Consider the following 22,209-nt stretch of genomic DNA (forward strand, 5'->3'; position numbering starts at 1 on the left):
TGAGTTGTTGCACAGTCGCCCTCATCGCACCTTTATGTCTTTGCTACATCCGCCGCATCAGGTTCCTGTGCAGCGGCAGACGCCTGCTTTTGCCCCAGGCGACGTTGTATACTATAGCAACTATCGAGGTTCACGGCGTTGGCTCGCAGAGCGCATTCTTCGCAGCCTCGGCCGCGCTATGTATCTGGTTTTGGGGGCCTCTGGTGAGGTGCGTCGGCATCTCAATCAGCTGCGCCTCTATCGTCGCACGGGTTCTGCCGCTCCCCGTCTGCTTTCAGCGACGGTGCCGTCCGGTCAGCGCCCTGGGGACCCATTTACTGGCTCGCCTCAGCCGCAGGTGTTACCGACGCTGCCTTCCATTTTGCCCCATGGCGACGCGCCGCCGCCGCCGCCGCCGCCGCCGCCGCCGCCGCCGCCGCCTGTTCTCCCGCCGGCGACGCCCGAGGTGGACGCGTCGCTGCAACCGCCGGGCGCCTCCCTGGGTCACGCGCCGCCGATCGCTTCCCGTGACCAGCTGTCCTACGACATGGAACTCTTGCCCGCTCCGGACCACATGGCGTCTTCGCCCGTCGGGTGCCCCGCCCGATGGAGGTCGACCCTTCGGCCCCTCCTGTCTCTCTGCGGGCGCATACACCGCATGTTGGCGTGCACCCTCGACTAGGTTTTCAGGCGTTTCCTGGCTCCCCTCGGACCGAATGGCCGGTTGCGGGTGGCACAGCCTCGCCTGTTTATAGGCTCCCCACCTCATCGCATACGTCAACATGGGGTCCTCCCCACGGCGGGCGGAAGCCTTATAACACAACCGTACGCCGATTTGCGGGGGAGGAATGTGGTGTCACCGCCAGACACCACACTTGCTAGGTGGTAGCCTTTAAATCGGCCGCGGTCCGGTAGTATACGTCGGACCCGCGTGTCACCACTGTCAGTGATTGCAGACCGAGCGCCGCCACACGCCAGGTCTAGAGAGACGTCCTAGCACTCGCCCCAGTTGTACAGGCGACTTTGCTAGCGACGGTTCACTGACAAATTGCGCTCTCATTTGCCGAGACGATAGTTAGCATAGCCTTCAGCTACGTCATTTGCTACGACCTAGCAAGGCGCCATTATCCTTTGCTATATATATTGTGATGCATGTACCGTCAGACCGATGTTCACCAATTATGGATTAAAGTTAAGTATTCCATAAGCTACGTACTTTTCTTGATAGTATAATTACTGTACCTGTTCCAGACCTCACGCCAGCCTGCGTGAGCTTAAACGCGTGCTTTCGGCTTCACCTCATAGTGGCTTGGCTGTCTTAGCAAGTCACAACAGTATCTACCACAGGATCAGGGAATTACGGGCCTACGTTAAAACTGGCTAAGCGCTTACTTAAACAGTGAAGAAATGTAGAAAAAGAATGGGAAAGTATTAGTACTTGCAACCACAACACTGCATTTGAAGCAATTGTAAAAAGCGTATATAAAGTATTTGGATGGATGTTAAAATACAGAATAACGAAGTAGCTCAGGCATACAGGAAAAAAACAAAGCATATAGTGTATACTTACTGATAAATATAAACAAAGAAAAAACAGTTGTAATAATAACCAAAGATCAGATAATAGAGTTGTTACTAAAATCTAAAACGACCTTCATAGCAGCCAAAGAACAGCGTACAAAGTAATTAAACGCCCTAATAAGAAGGAGAAGGATACAGCCACTGTAAACTCAATATTATAAGAAGAGTGGAAAGGTTATTCCAAACACGTCGTAAATGGTTCAAAAATGGCTCTGAGAACTATGGGACTATTTCGCCGGCCGGGTGGCAGAGCGTTTCTAGGCGCTTTAGTCTGGAACCGCGTGACCGCTACGGTCCCAGGTTCGAATCCTGCCTCGGGCATGGATGTGTGTGATGTCCTCAGGTTTAAGTAGTTCTAAGTTCTAGGGGACTGATGACCTCAGAAGTTAAGTCGCATAGTGCTCAGAGCCATTTGAGCCATTTGCAATATTTAGCCGAAAGCTCGAGGTTTTGCTCATAACTGAAGCAATAACAAAAGCGAGGACTTTTTACACACATTTAGTGTACGTCATCATAAATACTGTTGATCACGTCTTGAGATCTACGCTTGATGCTGGAAATGTCAATTTACACGATGCGGTAGTTATCCAGGGAATATAAATTGCATCTACTGCTGCCATAATTATATCTTCGCACCATTGTACTCTAATGAGAGATTTTTGTTGCAGTTAGGTATTTACCCATACATAGAATCCACACACAGTATAATATCCTGCTTGTCGCTGTCATAAAACTTTATTTTCCATAGATATTATATTTTCACAATGTATGAAGATAATGTCTTGTAGACAGAATTTTTTTTTTAACATTTGGAACCTGTGGATCTTTTTTCTGCGGCGGGTGAAGCAATAAAAATGGCACCGGCACAATGCGCAAAGCTTTATGACGAAGGGCCCTGATTCTTACTTGTTAATTATCTAAAACTTGCCGAATTAAGTCCATGAATAATAACCAGATCTCTTGACGTCATCAGTGAATAAGTAAATCACGAGCAGCTACTAGTAAAATTTACGTGTGGTAACTTGAAACCTACAGTCGGTCACTGAGGCGTGTTGAGAAGTAAGCTCCAGACCACACGAGAAAAATTATTTACCCACCCCACCAGTTAGAAATTCATGATTTACGGGCATTACAGTAATTTGTTAAATTTAATGAAAGAAGTATACATTTTCGTCCCTCTCTTTGCGAACTCACTGCTTCTAAGCACGATGATGAAGGCCTTAAAGTAAAAATATCATAATAAACAAAATTACAAATTCATGTGTACTTGTGTAAACGTAAGGCTATTCCAGAGAAGTTACAAAGCGCTCTGGTTTGACACAGACGTTTACGTAATGAGGGAGTGTCCTGTATCCAAGCAGAAAGAAGCAACCTGCATCTCCAGTGTACCTCAAAATAAACTGTTTACACACGCACATGTTTTCCGAGCGTTGCACAGGGAAAGGAAAAATAAAACCAACCAAAATCGTGCCATTTACCTACGAGGTTTTGCTGAAAAGTAATGGCTCCGAATTTTTGTGGGAAAACTCTTAAAGCTTTTTACATAAAACTAACTTTATTGACATTCTAAATCTTTATTCTTCATCTCCACATACACGTTTCTCAACATAGTAACCCTGGCGACGTTCAGTTTTCTCCCAAGGAGAGACCATTTTCTTGACACAGTCACTGTAGAATGTCTTACATTGTTGCCGGAACGCCCGCATCTCGTGGTCGTGCGGTAGCGTTCTCGCTTCCCACGCCCGGGTTCCCGGGTTCGATTCCCGGCGGGGTCAGGGATTTTCTCTGCCTCGTGATGGCTGGGTGTTGTGTGATGTCCTTAGGTTAGTTAGGTTTAAGTAGTTCTAAGTTCTAGGGGACTGATGACCTAAGATGTTAAGTCCCATAGTGCTCAGAGCCATTTGAACCATTTTTTTGTTGCCGGAACCACAACCTCCCCTCTGATTGCAGCGTTTCATCACCATCAAAGAGAAGTCCTCGAAGTTTTGGAGACAGCTGAAAATCGGATGGCGTGCAATCGGGACGGTATGGAAGATTTTTGATGACGTTGAACCCAAAGCGTCGGATTGTTGCAGATGTCGCAGTACTCGTTTGTGGACTTGCATTCTCGTATTGGAGAGAGTACTCCACATGTGGCCGTGTTCTTCGAATCCATGTTTTCAGTTTCTCACACGCCGACGCAGCTACGTTACGTACCACCATGTTAGGCGGCAGAGGGTTGCAACTTACGGCAGCGAAGCACGAAAGTCGGCCGAGTAATATGCTTGACATGTGATACCTCAACCAATGTTGAGAACAGAATAAAAAATTCAGAGGCATTACTTCTTAGCCCGCCCTCGTACATTGTTTTAATACAATGTAATCATTATTCGGAGCGAGACGAAAAATGAAGCAAAAGAGCTAATTGCATACATAATTTCTGTAAATGCCACAATACAGATTTCGGTGTTTATAAACAAAATTTAGTTCATATCTCGGAATACCATCACCGATCACACGCCCATACAGACTGTACATTAGTGCAGGTTTCGTAAAGTGGACAGTTTGCAAAAGAGACTGACAGTGGTCGCTTGCTGACCAATTTATTCCGCAGTTGTTTTCGTTTAACTTAAATTACAGAAGTTACATACGGAACAATGGGGAGACTCACTGTCTGTTCCATCATTGTTTATAGGCTAACATGTGTGGCGGACTTGGATTTGTATACAGCCAGCAACGTTTCGTGTGGGCAGAGCTTCTCTAGCTGAGACACTCCATGTCTCCAACCTGTCCGACACGAAGTTTCGATCTTCCGTTTTCTCTCTGCCATCGTCCTCACCAGAGAGAAGCTGTCCCACATACTGCTTTTACTTCAAGAATTTAAATGACTCGGACGCCCAATGGACCGCGGCATTTTAGTTTATTTAGAAAATTCCATAGGAAGCCCATCCATCCGATGTGAAGAAATATAAGCTGTATGAAGTATGGAATAACATCGACACAATCGGTGCAAATGGTTTTTGCTAATTAGAACAATCAAAAAATGGTTCAAATGGCTCTGAGCACTATGGGACTCAACTGCTGTGGTCATAAGTCCCCTAGAACTTAGAACTACTTAAACCTAACTAACCTAAGGACAGCACACAACACCCAGCCATCACGAGGCAGAGAAAATCCCTGACCCCGCCGGGAATCGAACCCGGGAACCCGGGCGTGGGAAGCGAGAACGCTACCGCACGACCACGAGATGCGGGCTTAGAACAATCCAAAATTCAGCCAGTAAATAGTCTACTCAAAACTCGAATACCAACAGGCAATTTTTGTTGTGTAAATTACTGTACAGTGTTGAGTAAGTGGAGACAGTAAGTACATGGGAACTCTACATTGGTGTGTAAAACGTGAGGACGAGAGTAGTTTTCATACTCGGTGTCACTACTAAGTAACAGCTTAATGAAACTTCAACCATACATAGAAATAACTGCTACAGCATAGCACAGAAGGTAACTGAAAGAAACATGCAACGAGACAGACAGAAATGACACTTTTATTCAAAGACAATAATTACAGTAAATTCACCGCAATTCATGATGGACTCTGGACATTGCAAAAGGCGGGATACTGTTCTTAACAGAACTTGCCATCACCAGAGACGACAATACACGCTCTGCGACGTTCTTCTATGCTGGCTACAAGGTTGGTAGGGCGTACTTGCGACTGGGTGTTCCATTCCGCCATCAGTGCGGTCAACACCTGCTGGAAGATTGGAAAGAGAAGATTTGTTAACGTTCAGTCGACAACGAGGCCATTAGAAAAGGAGCACATGCTCGGATCAGGAAAGGATGGGGAAGGAAATAGGCCGTGCCCTTTCAAAGGAACCATTCCGGCATTTCCCCGAAGCGATTGAGAGATATCACGGAAAATCTATATCAGGATGGTCAGACGCGGGTTTGAATCATGTCCTCTAGAACGTGAGTCCAGGGTACGAATCACTGCGCCATCTCTCTCGGTCTGCATGGTCGTTGGTGAATGTGGGGGTGCCGCAATACATCTCCCCAGCACTTCCCACTGGTGCTCTCTTTCCAAGCGCATCTCCACAGGGTCACAATGACACTGGCCGGTCAGGGTAGCGAGTTCAAAGGTGTGGCGGTCAGTACGCACAAGCAACATCATACTACGCCGCACTATAACACCAAGAAACACCATTACGATCATCTCCGATAATGCTGTACATACCTTAAATGGCTAGCGGCGGGACTACGAAATGCACCCAAAGACATTGTCGAGTAAGGCACTTTCAGAGCACGTATTGCTGTTCTGTGATTACTGTCTGTGTATACTGTCTGTGAATAAAAGCGCCATTTCCCTTTGTCTCAATGTGTATTTATTTCAGTTACCTACTATACTATAATGTAGCATTTTTGCCTCTGTATGGCGCAAGTTTCACCGAGCTATGTTACTTGGGAGTGACACATCACGCGGAAGCTACTTTCGTCCGTAAGTTTTGCACAGGAGTGTAGATTGCAACAGTCATCGGCTGTACTGAGACGCTGATGGGAGCCGCAGCAGAAACAGCATCGAGAGCAACAAGTAACATTCCAATATGACACTAAAGTGCGCGTCATTTATGTTGGCGGCCGAGTTTAGGTTCGTTCTGCGCATCTGACGTCACAAAACATAGTCAGCCAATGAACAGAGAACGACGTTGCCAGATCTCGACTGCAGAGCAGAGCACGGACGTGTGTCTTCAGTTTTAGAAACGTTCAGTCATAAATAAAGTAATAGAACAAAAGCAATGTCTTGATAGCAGACTTTCTTTTATAGAAAATTTGGAAAAAGCATTCTTTATACCAATTACTTCATATTCTATTAATTAATTGAACCAAACAAGCAATAAGACTCCTAATTCAGGCGATAGCAAGGAATGGTGTTTGTATCAATCTCACGAACCGCTTTTTCGCAATAAAGAACAGCAGTAATTGTTTATTTCCTATTGTACTTCGACGAAGTGTGAGTAAGTCATAGTCATACCAACAGTGTTTGTCAGTAATTTGCGTGACCTGTTAGAGTCCTCATGCACTTACTTTGTAGGACGAGCTGCGTTAGCGTAACGGTAAAAGTGTCGGGTAACTAAGCGAAAGGTAAAGAGTTCAAACATTGTGCAGTGCTTAATTTTTTTCCTTATTTAAAAACAATATCGAAGTGTCTTACTTCACGAATTTTATTCGTTTGACTGCAATTTTTTGAAATCTCTAGTGCTTTGTCTCTTCATTAACCCTTTCGCTGCTGTATACACGTGCTCCCCGGATTCCGCGCTGTGCGCGATTTTGTCATCACTGCACTGCTCGCCTGTGCAAACACATGGTGTTCCCACTGCTTTGACACACTTATCATTCGATTTCACAAGAACTATTTGGCCCAAAAATTAGATTTTTACACATCTTCTTGACTGATACCTTGCCCCCATAAATGACTTAATTTTGTTTCGATGTTCAACCCAGTTACTGTGCAGCATTAAATGTAGTAAACCATTGCACGAAATTTTGAAGAGTTTGCAGAGGTAAAAGTCCATAGCGTATACTTTGTTTAATGTATTTTGTCTACTTCCTTTTGTTTGATTGGAGTGCTTTAAAATAAAGCTAAACGCGCCCAGTGTAAATAAAACTTTTATTACAGTCGCGAAAGACAGAATATTTCTCAATATTACATACGACACGTATGTGGTACTTAAATTAAATGAGATATTGTTATACAGTAAATTTTATATGAAATTTAGTTATCTTGTCCACATTTCATTCTCAACATTGTGGCAACTAAAATCGACCATACAGAAAGTACACTCTATGGACTTTTACCTCTGCAAACTCTTCAAAATTTCGTGCAATGGTTTACTATATTTAATGCTGCATAATAATTGCGTTGAACATCGAAACAAAATTGAGTCATTTGTGGGGGGAAGGTATCGGTCAAGAAGATGTGTAAGAATCTAATTTTTGGGCCAAGTAGTTTTTGTGGAATCGAATGATAAGAGTGTCAAAGCAGTCGGAACACCATGTGTTAGCACAGGCGAGCAGTGCAGTGACAAAATCGCGCACAGCGCGGAATGCAGGGAGCACGTCTCTGTAGCAGCGAGAGGGTTAATGCGGCCGTGGTGGCTTTACTTCATGAACTGCGCGCTCCCCCCTAAACGTAAGCTTGCGAACTATGCTATACTATGGCGCTGCTTCTCTTGGCGCGTGCGTCGTGTGCAACTGGCAACGCAGCAATCTCCCACGTCTGGGCGGGCATGCGCGAGCCGCCAAGATAAAAGAATTGAACTATAGCCATGTTTAACTGTCGACTAATGTTAGTTCTAAGAAGCAACAGAGAGCTTTACTTACACAAATGACTCAATACGGAATTGTGGATTTTTAACTAGCTCATCTGTGAGCAGCGCACACATACACGATGAAATGTGTCATTTTCCAAGCAGTACCCAGTGAGAAAAAATGTTGAGAACTTTATGACATGGAGAAATGAATCATGACATTACCACTACTGTGAAATACCTAAAGAAAAAGACTTACTAAAGAACTATTTTTGCACTCTGAACCTGCTGGCAATGGAAGTTATGGTTTGTAGAGAGATCAGGACACAAGAATATAAATAAAAAGTGAAGATAGAGTAATACATACAGGTAAGTAGCAAAGATTCGAGTTTTTTGGTCAATAAAATCGGCGATGACTTTTTGTAAGCTGTCAATGCTCTCAGCTACATGGATGTACATAGCAATGCAAGCTCCTCCCTCGCACTACGCCATCCCCCTCCCTCACCACCGCCACCCTCTCCTCCGAAATTGCGTCTACATGCTTTTGATCGGTCTGTGCTGTGTTACGGACTTATTCTTTGAGATCCAGATAGACTGACCAATTAGGTCACAGCTCACCTCGCGGCGAATTCTGGTCCACTTGTTTGAAGAGGTACTTGCCTTCTGGCGAACTTAGCGGGAAGTCTTGTTTGGAGTCTGATGGCGCGGTTAGCTGTTTGCGGCGCGACTTAGTGGTAAGACGCCGCTGACTATGAGCAGGAAATAAACACATTCAATACGATTTTGTTAATGATTCACTTCGAACTTGTAGTTCATGGAAACTATTTTTTTGATTACCATTGCGAAGGTTTAGGTGGTGGATTTCACAGAAACTTTGACGACTTGCAAGCGTGTATCCTATGTGGAGATCTGGTATTTGTGCCTTTGTTAAAGAGTGGGTTTCCAAACTTTGTACAAATCTGTTTGCTAGTAATCCATCAGAACGAAACAACATTTTTAATTTAATCGCTTCTCCCTAAAAATCGGCCACTGTCAATGTTTTCCGACTTGTGCACATTTTCTTTTGTCTTGTTTTCTTCCGTGTCCGCAGCTCGTGGTCGGGCGGTAGCGTTCTCGCTTCCCGCGCCCGGGTTCGATTCCCGGCGGGGTCAGGGATTTACTCTGCCTCGTCATGACTGGGTGTTGTGTGAAGTCCTTAGGTTAGTTAGGTTTAAGTAGTTCTAGTTCTAGGGGACTGATGACCATATCTGTTAAGTCCCATAGTGCTCAGAGCCATTTGAACCATTTTTTTCTTCTGCCGTGTTGGAACTATCGGTTCTATGTGGTTTCTGAGCATTAATCTTACTCACGCTGTCGTTGTTTAACTGTCCCTGGAGACAGTTGTGTGGATTTATATTCAAACATTCTTTTACATAAAATTCTCCATGCTATCATTTTCCAGTTTACACGAGATTATACCGATCTGCACTCAGTGGTTTGCATCCTATCATTCGATGCGGAACGTACTACCTGCCTTAGACAATAATTAGAAATTTTATAGAATCTGTAGTCCGATTAACATCAAACTAGGTTCAATCAATGTGAAAATTACGCATTTCTATGCACGATTATTCAGCACTAGAGGTAGGTGTTGTAAGTGAAGAAGATGGCAGAGTGGCAGCCCTGGGTAGCTAAGTTGGTAGAGCACTCTCACGCGAGAAACAAAGGTGCCGAGTACGAGTCTCAGTTCGACACAGAGTTTTAATCTGCCAGGAAGTTTCGTGTCGGCGCACACTCCGCTGCAGAGTGAAAAGTTCATTCTGGAGACATCCACCAGGTTGTGCCAAAACCAAGTCTCCGCAGTAGCATTTCTTCCAGGAGTGCCAGTTCTGCAAGTTTCGCAGGAGAGCTTCTGCGAAGTTTCGAAGGTGGGAGACGTAGGTACTTCGGAACTAAAGCTGTTTGGACGGGTTGTGAGTCGTGCTTGTGTAGGTCAGTTGGTAGAGCACTTTCCCGCGAAAGGCATAGCTCCCGAGTTCGAGTCTTGGCCTGGTACACAGTTTTAATCTGCCAGGAAGTTTCAAGAAGAGGTAGTGTTTTGGAACATATGGAAACCCAAATCACCGTTCCAGGTACTGGGTTTTAATTTATTTATTTACTTGTCAAATTCCGTAGGACAAAAATTGAAGAGCAAATCTCCAAGGGCATGGCACGTGTCATTACATGAAATTACAGCATAAAATTGATAACAGACAAAGACAAAATGCTTATGAACCCGAAAAAAGTCAAGCCATAATATTAAGTAAAGGCAATCAACAATACAACAAGAAAGAGCTTAATTTTTCAAGGAACTTTTCGACAAAACAGAAGGCGTGAGCCATTAGGAACCTCTTCAGTTTCGATTTGAAATCGCGTGGATTACTGCTAAGATTCTGGAATTGTAGTGGTAGCTTATTGAAAATGGATGCAGCAGTATACTGCACACCTTTCTGCACAAGAGTTAAAGAAGTCCGTTCCAAATGCAGGTGTGATTTCTGCCGAGTATTAACTGTGTGAATGTGAAAGCTGCTTATTCTTGGGAATAAGCTAATATTGTTAATAAGAAATTACAGTAAGGAATATATATATATATATATATATATATATATATATTGATCGCAAATCTGTACCTGAATCAGAAATCTCGGGTACGAATAGGTAATGGGATCTCCGAAAACAGCAAGATTGGGAGAGGTGTTAGATAGGGCTGTTGTCCCTCGCCGATCCTGTTTAACATGTGTCAGGACGAAGTACTGGAAAGCTGTTCGGAAGGTGGTGGTGGTGGTTAGTGTTTAACGTCCCGTCGACAACGAGGTCATTAGAGACGGAGCGCAAGCTCGGGTTAGGGAAGGATTGGGAAGGAAATCGGCCGTGCCCTTTCAAAGGAACCATCCCGGCATTTGCCTGAAACGATTTAGGGAAATCACGGAAAACCTAAATCAGGATGGCCGGAGACGGGATTGAACCGTCGTCCTCCCGAATGCGAGTCCAGTGTGCTAACCACTGCGCCACCTCGCTCGGTTGTTCGGAAGGGGCAAGAGGCGTCAGGATAGGTGGGCGGTAAACTGAAAGTATAAGATTTGCAGATGACGTGGCGATCTTTCGCAGAAAATCAACAGACGCTGAGTCAAATACTAAATGACCTGAATGAAGCCTGTGCAGTATAAGGTATGAAAATCAATAAGAAGCTAACCAAAAGCGTAGCCATAGCCCTAAAGAAAAGAAAAGTGAAAATTAAGTTGGGGTCAGAAATCATAGAACGGGTAATAGCTTTAAGTATTTGGGACGTTGGATTAAAGATGGCATGGATCGCCAACAAGTGAGAATGGCTCTGGCGAAAGAGGCATTTCAAAAGCAGAGAAAACTCCTAAGTAGTTGTTTAAGCAAGGAATTAAGGAAGCGACTTGTAAAGTGCTTGCCGGCCGGAGTGGCCGAGCGGTTCTAGGCGCTTCAGTCTGGAACCGCGCGACCACTGCGGTCGCAGGTTCGAATCCTGCCTCGGGCATGGATGTGTGGGATGTCCCTAGGTTAGTTAGGTTTAAGTAGTTCTAAGTTCTAGGGGACTGATAACCTCAGAAGTTGAGTCCCATAGTGCTCAGAGCCATTTGAACCTTTTGTTAAGTGCTTAATATGGAGCGTGGCCTTGTATGGAGCAGAAACGTGGACTTTGAGAAAGCAGGATGAGAAAAGAATTGAAACTTGTGAAATGTGGATATGCCGTAGAATGGAGATCAGCTGGATTGATAAAGTCATGAATGAAGAACTACTGAGTATAGTTTGAGAAGAACAGAGGATGCTGCTGACGGTGAAGAACAGTAAACTAAACTGGATAGGCCACAATCTAAGAAGAGATTGCCTTATAGTAGAGGCAGTTGTAGGTTTCGTTCCGGGAAAGAGACGGAAGAACAGAAGAAGATTCCAGATGCTGAATGATGTCAGCAGGCCACAAGGAGGGTACTAAAGAATGAAGAGGAACGCAGAACACAGAGATGCATGGTGGGCTATGCAGTCAAAACCTGCCGCGAGGCAGGCAAGCTATTGATGACGACTATCATTTTAATAAGCTTTTTACTGTTATAAATCAAAGTCATTTTGTTCCATTTAGTATAAGTTTTCCCATTCACAATTTTGGAGGGTACATTTGCAGAGCCGCACGGAGTGGCCGTGCAGTTGGAGGCGCCATGTCACGAATCGCGCGGCCCCTACCGCTGGAGGTTCGAGTCCTCCCTCGGGCATGGGCGTGTGTGTTGTCCTTAGCGTAATTTAGTTTAAGTTATTTTAAGTAGTGTGTAAGTCTAGGAACCGACGACTTCAGCAATTTGCTCCCTTAAGAATTCACACACACACACACACACATCTTTGAACATATGCAGATGGTTATCCGTGGCTACCACAATTCGTCTGCATTCCAATCCCGTCCCACAGCAAATATTTCATCGACGCCTTCCAGGACTCTGGTCACTAACCTGGAGCGTCCAATCTACAAGCTCCACGCTTCACCAGAAAATGTTGGATCAAAAACTGCTGTAAGTTAAAAATAAAAGAAACTGCTTGTAAAAATTCTACTTGGCATAGGGTTATTACCTCACCCATTCCTTTCCAGTGAGACATTGCTTTGCCTGTAATGGCCTCGATGCTTATTGGCCGATAACACTAGCCTTTGCACCGTGTGAAAATTGCAATCCCAGCATAAGACTGGAATATATTCCTAGGAAAGGCTTAGAGAGGCTTCCGCCCGTTTATCGCACAGCGAACGACACCACAATACGAGTACACACATTCGACGAACGCTCCTTCTCGTGTGTGCGGGTGTGCTGGCGATTCGCTAGGCCTTGCCGAGGCCGTACGGGCGGCTTCCATCATCCATCCTCCCCCGCCATATCTCTAACCACGATGAATGTGTAACAATACTCACAAAATACGTTTCAAAAACGATCCGCTTAATAGCCGCACGATCCGGCTCGCGGCGACACATTAAAAAAAACAAAATGTGGAAGAGAAAAAAATCGACGGGGGGGGGGGGGGGAGGGGGGAAATGCCGACAAAACCCATCGCATTGAAAATGTTGCGCCCTGATTACTGCGCTCTGCCGGGTTGATTGGATGGCTTTTCTCGCCAGCGCCACGCTTTGCGGGTGTGTGAAGCAGGAAGCCGCTTTCATTCTTTTATACAGGGTGTTACCAAAACGTACGGCCAAACTTTCAGGAAACATTCCTCACACACAAAGAAATAAAATATGTTATGTGGACATGTGTCCGGAAACGCTTACTTTCCGTGTTAGAGCTCATTTTATTACTTCTCTTCAAATTACATTAATCATGGAATGGAAACACACAGCAACAGAACGTACCAGCGTGACTTCAAACACTTTGTTACAGGAAATGTTCAAAATGTCCTCCGTTAGCGAGGAAACATGCATCCACCCTCCGCCGCACGGAATCCCTGATGCACTGATGCAGCCCTGGAGAATGCCGTATTGTATCACAGCCGTCCACAATACGAGCACGAAGAGTCTCTACATTTGGTACCGGGATTGCGTAGACAAGAGCTTTCAAATGCCCTCATAAATGAGAGGTTTGAGGCCAGGAGAGCGTGGAGGCCATGGAATTGGTCCGCCTCTACCAATCCATCGGTCACCGAATCTGTTGTTGAGAAGCGTACGAACACTTCGACTGAAATGTGCAGGAGCTCCATCGTGCATGAACCACATGTTGTGCCGTACTTGTAAAGGCACATGTTCTAGCAGCACAGGTAGAGTATCCCGTATGAAATAATGACAACGTGCTCCATTGAGCGTAGGTGGTGTGTGAAATGTGTGTGAAATCTTATGGGACTTAACTGCTAAGGTCATCAGTCCCTAAGCCTACACACTACTTAACCCAAATTATCCGAAGGACAAACACACACACCCATGCCCGAGGGAGGACTCGAACCTCCGCCGGGATCAGCCGCACAGTCCATGACTGCAGCGCGTAGGTGGACGAAACTAAAATGAGCTCTAACATGGAAATCAAGCGTTTCCGGACACATGTCCACATAACATCTTTTCTTTATTTGTGTGTGACGAATGTTTCCTGAATGTTTGGCCGTACCTTTTTGTAACACCCTATATAAAAACGAATAACGAACATTATGCTTTTTGTACAGGTATTCAGAAAACCTAACTTCACTTTGATTTTCAATAATATTTCAGATAGAAATGTTCTTAATTGTTGAAACATTTTGAGACTGTAATTGCAGTTATGATTACTCTTTCTTAAAAAGAATAAAAAGTTGTGCACTTTCAATCTTAATACTCAATAAATTCAAACCGGGTTTTGAGGATGTTTTCAGTCCCAAACCGTGCATGCTCCTAGTTACTTATCCATCCGCAATATTTATACGAAACTGGAAGCTGGTCTGGTATTGACTTACTTCATTCCTTTGGCCCCTATGGGGGCATAGGGCATCCTGGAGAACTTGCCATACATCTCTGTCTTTGGCCATTTGCCTCAATTCTGCCAAGGTTTTGCCAACTCTTTTTGCTTCCCCTTCCACCGTCTTCTTCCATGTGCCCCTTGGTCTTCCTCTCTTCCTTGTTCCCTGGGGATTCCATTCCAACGCTTTTTTCTCGATGGCTCCAACTGGTTTTCTGAAGGTGTGCCCCAACCAACCCCACTTTCTCTCTCGTATCTGGTCTTCTATAGGTATCTCGTTTGTTATTCGCCAGAGCTCCTCATTACATATTTTTTCTGGCCACCAGATATTCATGACGCGTCGATGACATCTATTTATTAAGCTTTTTAGCTGGCATGTTATCTGTTTATCCATTTTCCAGCTTTCACTGGCGTACAGAACGACAGCCCTCACATTAAAAATACGGATTTTTGTTTTGTAGTTGATATTTCTATTTTTCCATATTGTATACAATTGTATGGAGGCAGCATTTGCCTTTTCAATGCGGTTTTTCACGTCATCTCCAGCTCCAACCATCTTCTGTCACTATACTATCCAGATACAGGAATGAGTTGACAGTCTCCACCCGCTGCTCACCAATTAACAGTGGCACCTCCATGTTTCCTGAATTTACTCTCATTTCCTTTGTTTTGCCTGTAATTATCTTGAGGCCAGCTGTCTCTGCTTCTTCTTTCAGGAAGTTTAATTTAGCTTGCATATCAGTCAGCCTTTGAACTAATAAAACTATGTCGTCTGCAAAATCCAATTCCTCCAGCCGTTCATGGATCACCCACTGGATTCCTCGTCTCCTGCCTGCTGTGAATCTTCTCATAACAGAGTCTAGAACAAGTAGAAAAAGTGTTGGTGACAAAATGCAACCATGCCGGACTCCATTTGTTACTTTTATGGGGTCTGTCATATTTCCCTTGTGGAGTACGCAGCATCTGTAGCCATCATATAGATATTTTATGATATTTAAGATCTTCTGTGGTATGCCATACTTCCGCAACACCTGCCAGAGCACTTTATGTTTCACGGAATCGAAAGCCTTTGAAAATTAATGAATGCCAGGTACATGGTTACTTGGAATTCTTTGCTTTGTCCTAAAATGATCCTAAGAGTGTTAATAAGATCAACACAACTGCGTTGTGCCCTAAAACCGGCCTGTTCTTTACCAGTCGCTTTTCAAGGGATTCTTTAATTCTGTTTAAAATAATTCTGGTGAGGACCTTACTGGGCACTGAAAACTATGTAATACCACGCCAGTTGTTACAGTCTGACAAATTTTCCTTTTTTTGGAGCTTTACCACCAAACCATTTTTCCACTCCTTTGGAGGTTTCTCTTCAAGCCAAATATGCTTCAGCAAAGGATGGAGCATTTTAACAGTATTTTAAATATCTGCTTTTAAGAGCTCCGGTACTATGTTGTCTAGGCCTGGAGCCTTTGTATTTTTTAGTGTTTTCAAGGCAATCCTAATTTCGCCCATTGTGGGGCACTGCAAATTTATATCTTGATCTTCTTCGACTTCCTCTGGAACATCTCTTACCTGTTCCTCTTGGTTGTCTTCATAATTTAACAGTTCCTTGAAGTGTTCCTCCCATCTCTGTACCTGTGCCTGTTGAGTTGTAAGCATCACCCCATCCATGTTCTTAAGTGGTCCTTCATGTCTGAAGTTGTTCATTGACAACCGTTTGGTAATATTGTAGAGCTCTTTCATATTTCCTTGTCTTGCTGCCTCTTCTGCTAATTTTGCTTGCTCATCTATCCATTTCCTTTTTATGTCGACGTAGCCATAATATTTCTGATATAAATGTTCTTAATTTTTAAAACTTTTGAGACAGTAATTACAGTTATGATTACTCTTACTTAAAAAGAAAAAAAAAGTTGTGCACTTCCATTCTTAATACTCAATAAATGCGTACCGGGTTTTGATGATGTTTTCAGTCCCAAACCGTGCATGCTCCTAGTTACTTATTCTTGTGCAATATTTATACGAAACTGGAAGCTGGTCTGGTATTAAATTGAATAAATGGTAAAAATTTCCTCAACCTGTAAACAGTTTTTCTTTTCGACGTTCGGACATGGGTAAGGGATGATCAACTGAGAGAACACGTTTCATATCAAACATGATCGTCGTTCGATATGAGAACTGACCGTGTTCTCCAAATCGAAAACTTTTCTCTTATCTTCGCGAATTTTAAAGCTGTTCAATTTTAGGTACCCATTCTTGATTCGAAAGGAAAACAGCTATTTAGTGTTTTAAGTTCGTAAGTAAATGCACTTCGTAAAAACGGTTATACCCAGTCCTACTAAGGTTAGCAGTAAAATTTTAGTTCTACTTTTGCACGGAAGTTCGCCGTTGCTGCACTGCTTCCCCAAATCAAACTATCACTCCATAACTGCTGATGGTAGCCTTAATTACTGGTCAAATAATGATACAGCCAGCTAACATATGGTACCGACTAACAATGACAGAGTGTTTATTGATTTTGTGTGTAATTACGCCAGCCCCCTTCTCTCGTCAACCCCGCCCTCGACGGATAAACCGATTATCACTCAATGCAGTCCTACCGCTCGAAGGAAAATTTCCAAACTGGTATTTTATCAACGTATCCAACTGCTCATAGATATTTGCAGCCGTTGTATTGCATACGACAGTTACACGCGAAACATGTACAAAGACTGCCCTCGCCTCGTATAAAATCGCTTGAGCGGTTGCGTTTTGGTACTGTTGAACGAAACAACAAGACAATGTATACCGCGGGAATAGGGGTTCTCAGTGCCGAATGTCCCAGAGAACCAGCTCTGCGTGAGGAAATCGACTGACTGCGTCATACTACTGTCGATAATAGTCATCCTTTATAAATCCTAAAGCTGGTTCGAACACTCCACTGTTTCATTGGGCATGGTATTATTGGACATGGTACGGTCTTCCTGTCATCATCCCAATCAGTTACGAGGGTGGGGGGAGGGGGGAGGGGGAACCACAGTTTAACGTGCACTTCAAAACACTGTGCGACTTGGCATTATTACCAACAGCAAATGATTACCAGTCGTGAAAAAAGAGGTAAATTCTGAGTTACATTAGAAATAGAATATAGGATCTTCGATTTGTAGAGACATCTACACAAATTTTATTTGTTTATTCTTTATTTTTACACCCACTACGACATCGATTCGTTATTAACCCGAGTTAAGTCCACACAATATTCTAAATCCAGTTGTATTCAAGTTCGTGGAAATTTCTTTGCACTAGGTAGACAAAGAACAGCTGTTGTTTTTTGACGTAAGAGGCATGCGAGGGACTTCCCCTCACTGATTTGCTCTCTATTTTTTCCTGCCTCTCATAGTGCGCTATTGGACTTGTCATACAGTTGCTGGTATGCAGTAGTTTGGTCTAACTGCAGGTGGCAGGACAATCACTGAGAGTGTAAACCCAAGTGCCATCATTAAGTAGGCGGACAACATGGAGTACGATCATCAAGGAGGGGGGGGGGGGTAATGTAAACACTGTGGATATTCACAGGCGGTTGGTGGCAGTTTGTGAAGAGTCCACACTGTCACGGAGAGGACTATTTCAACACGACAACGCTCGCCCCCAAACGAACCGGAAAACCACGACTTCCCTAGGTAGTAGATAGTGTCGGAAGTTCCATGCGGCTTTTCGCGGATGATGCTGTAGTATACAGAGAAGTTGCAGCATTAGAAAATTGTAGCGAAATGCAGGAAGATCTGCAGCGGATAGGCACTTGGTGCAGGGAGTGGCAACTGACCCTTAACATAGACAAATGTAATGTATTGCGAATACATAGAAAGAAGAATCCTTTATTGTATGATTATATGATAGCGGAACAAACACTGGTAGCAGTTACTTCTGTAAAATATCTGGGAGTATGCGTGCGGAACGATTTGAAGTGGAATGATCATATAAAATTAATTGTTGGTAAGGCGGGTTCCAGGTTGAGATTCATTGGGAGAGTGCTTAGAAAATGTAGTCCATCAACTAAGGAGGTGGCTTACAAAACACTCGTTCGACCTATACTTGAGTATTGCTCATCAGTGTGGGATCCGTACCAGATCGGTCTTACGGAGGAGATAGAGAAGATCCAAAGAAGAGCGGCGCGTTTCGTCACAGGGTTATTTGGTAACCGTGATAGCGTTACGGAGATGTTTAATAAACTCAAGTGGCAGACTCTGCAAGAGAGGCGCACTGCATCGCGGTGTAGCTCGCTCGCCAGGTTTCGAGAGGGTGCGTTTCTGGATGAGGTATCGAATATATTGCTTCCCCCTACTTATACCTCCCGAGGAGATCACGAATGTAAAATTAGAGAGATTAGAGCGCGCACGGAGGCTTTCAGACAGTCGTTCTTCCCGCGAACCATACGCGACTGGAACAGCAAAGGGAGGTAATGACAGTGGCACGTAAAGTGCCCTCCGCCACACACCGTTGGGTGGCTTGCGGAGTATCAATGTAGATGTAGATGTAGATGTAGATGTAAAATGGGGTTCCACGTACTGCCGCATCCATCGTATTCTCTTGACTTGACTCCTTTAAGTTCCGTAGGTCGTCCTCGAGCCATTTTCTCGAGTCGGTCGCACCCACGGCAGGACATCTCTGTGCAGACAAAATTCCCGAAGCTCTCAGGATATGCAGGCAGCAGTCGTGCGGTTGGTGCGACCGACTCCAGAAAAATGATTCGAGGAGAGGCGACAGAAGTTAAAGGAGTCAATTCATGAGAATGCGATGGGTATGGCAGTGTTTGGAACCCAGTTTCAGCGACGGCAACCGTGATTTTCCCACTCGGATGAGACCAGCATTGACGTGTTGCAAAAGCACTTTTCGTCATGGTGCACGCTCTCCACACAGTCTCCAACCACCTGTGAATGTCCGCCGCGTGCGCACTCGGCTTGCACAGCAAACACGCTGTCCAGCGCTCTCCTAGATGATCACACTCTGTGTTGCCCACTCACGTCATAACAATGGCTAGGAATTCCGATTGTTGGAATAGCCCCACACGAAATCCGGAGTGCCATTGCTTCAGACAGTGAGAGAACAAAGCAGGAGAACGACGGCTGGCATCCCCTGTATGGTCATCAGGCAGCAAGATCCCCCCTTAACTACCGCAAGAGTCCCATTTATAGGAGGACTGCGCCACTGGAGGAGCACCAGAGGCAATTCGACTTGCAACATGGAAGAGCTTACTGTCCGTAGACGTCTCACCAAACGGAGAACTAGCTCCTGGCGCAAACCTACAATATCTTGTATGGAGGTCCGTCAATCGCCTAAGAGTGGGCGTCCCCCGTTGCAAGAACAAACTGAAGTTATGGGGAATCCTTCCAGCGAGCGCTGACATCTTTTGCGACTGCGGGGCTGAAGAAGATCCAAGCCACCTCCTTGTATGGCCCCACCCTGGACAACCCGTGCACAATAAAAGATGTTTACGAAGGATGTGACAAAGCTATCGGAGCTGCTAGTTTTGGAAATACTGACCGAACACGGAAATGAATGAATGAACAGCGAGGAAAATGGACAGGGATTACATTTCTATTGACTGTCCTAACACTTGCGCTTCGACCAAAGTACCACATCCTGCACTTGCAGTTAATGAGGACTCTAATAGCGTACCATGACTGATGGAAAAAGAAATATCTAAAGCAATATGAAACGTCCCTCGTATATGGGCATTTCTTCGCTTCGTGTTAATAGACATCATATATAAACAATGGCTCGCGACAGTCCAGTTCCTACGGTGGTAGGTGATACCTTAGGTTCGGAGAAATATAGGAACACGGAACGCGGTACTGACTCAGCGACTTATCGTCGAGGGCAGATATAAAGAAGTTATACTCGTAGGTTTTGTGGTTTCAGAGAAAGAACGTGACTCACTGAAATTTTGAAAATAGTTGAGAAAACTGTAGTAAGCGAAAATCTCTGTCCAGTTTGTGCAGAAATCACACTGCAGTATAAAAGTAGAAGGAAGCGAAAGAGAGGCAGTAACAGTGAATGGAATGAGGCGGGATTGTAGTCTATTACCCACGTTACTCTTATGAAGTGAAGAAAACCGAGGAGGAATTTGCAAAGGAAATTGAAGTTCATGGAGAGGAAATCAATTCCTCATCTTTTGGCAATGACACTGTGAATCTGCCTGATAAGGCGAAGGACTGGGAGGAGTATTTGTACAGAACGGATAGCATCTTGTAAAGAAGTTATAAGACGAATGTCAACAACAGTAAAACATTAGTAATGGACTGTATACGAACTAAATCAAATGACGTTGACGGAATCGGATTAGAAAGTGAGACACTGAAAGTAATAGAGGTTTGCTATATGTAAGAGCCTTATGGAAAAAGAGAAACTTGTTAACATCTACTATAACTTTAAGTGTTAGGAAATCTTTTTTGAAGCCATTCGCATGGAGTCCAGCCTTATACGGAAAAGTAACGTGGAGCATAAACCTTATAGATAATAAGAAAATGTTATGGTACAGAAGAATGCAGAATCTGTTAATTATTGAAGTGTTAATAAACTCAATAGGGGAGGCAAAAATGTCTGGTAGAACATGACTACAAAGGTTGGTTGATAGGACTCATTCTGTGGTGTAAGCAGTCGTTAATCTGGTAATGGACGAGTGTATGGCGTAAAGGAAGATAATGGCTTGACTACACTAAGAAGGTACAAGTGACGGACGCATTAGCTTGCACAAGATTGATTAGCATGCTAATGAGCTCCTGTTCTGGCATGATGTCTGCACTTGTTGTTTCGCTTCTTTATGCTAATTTTGTCCAGGCACCACACGACCATGGCATTTTGCTGTATGCATCTTATTGTTGACACTCGCAAATAATGCGTTATATATAACCTGAATAAGAAGGTCACTCATGCTTATTACTCGTATTTCGTTATATAGGACTTGAAGAGGGCAGTGAGTACGTATTTTCGGTAGAAACCCATGTCCGGAAACATACCGTTACCATTCTAAAACGGTTTCAGTTTAGAAGCTTAAATCACCACTTTCGCTTCAGGAATTAAATTAGGCGTGACGCCCATTTACCAAAAAAATGGTTCAAATGGCTCTGAGCACTATGGGACTTAACTTCTGAGGTCATCAGTCCCCTAGAACTAGTAAAACCTAACTAACCTAAGGACATCACACACATCCATGCCTGAGGCAGGATTCGAACCTGCGACCGCAGCGGTCGCGTGGTTCCAGACTGTAGCGCCTAGAACCGCTCGGTCACACCGGCCGGCCCATTTATCACTTAAGCACATTTGCATACTAGTACTTAAACATTACGTGTTTACATTACTCTAAAACAGGTAAGAACCCAACATCCTGTACGTACAGAACAGTACTGACGCATTTCAACATCAGTTGACCGTCATTCTATCTTCCCTGTTGCATACCAGGACAAGCTAATTTGAGACTTTTCTCTTTCCATCACCCTACACGGATGATTTGCACATATGAACTGAACTGAGACCGTCGTAGAACTGAAACGGTATATTCGCCGGACATGCGTTCCTAATCGAAATATTATGTACTCATTCCCTTCTACAAGTCCTAGAAGATCGTAAAGGGAACTTTCCGAACACTCTGTGCCTATATACGCAAATGATTCTACATCCTACATAGCGATCCATTTTTATCTCGCTGTTTTTCCTTTCGCAAGGTGGGTACTGATTTAGAATCTGGTTTAATTATGTTATTGTTATCGGTCGTTAATTTCCAATAAAGAACAGTTTTTAAGATTCAGCTGGCATAACATGTTTTCTGCATGAGATGTGTTGACGCTCCAGACAAGCACGGTGCAGGTCGCAATTATGTATGAATTTCCTTCTTTGTTTACTCGATGTAATATGATGATGCCACTGCAACTAACGTATCTTGAATCTGCACATCAAATGTGACTG

This window comes from Schistocerca serialis, chromosome 4, assembly GCF_023864345.2.
Source record: "Schistocerca serialis cubense isolate TAMUIC-IGC-003099 chromosome 4, iqSchSeri2.2, whole genome shotgun sequence".
Lineage (NCBI taxonomy): Eukaryota > Metazoa > Arthropoda > Insecta > Orthoptera > Acrididae > Schistocerca > Schistocerca serialis.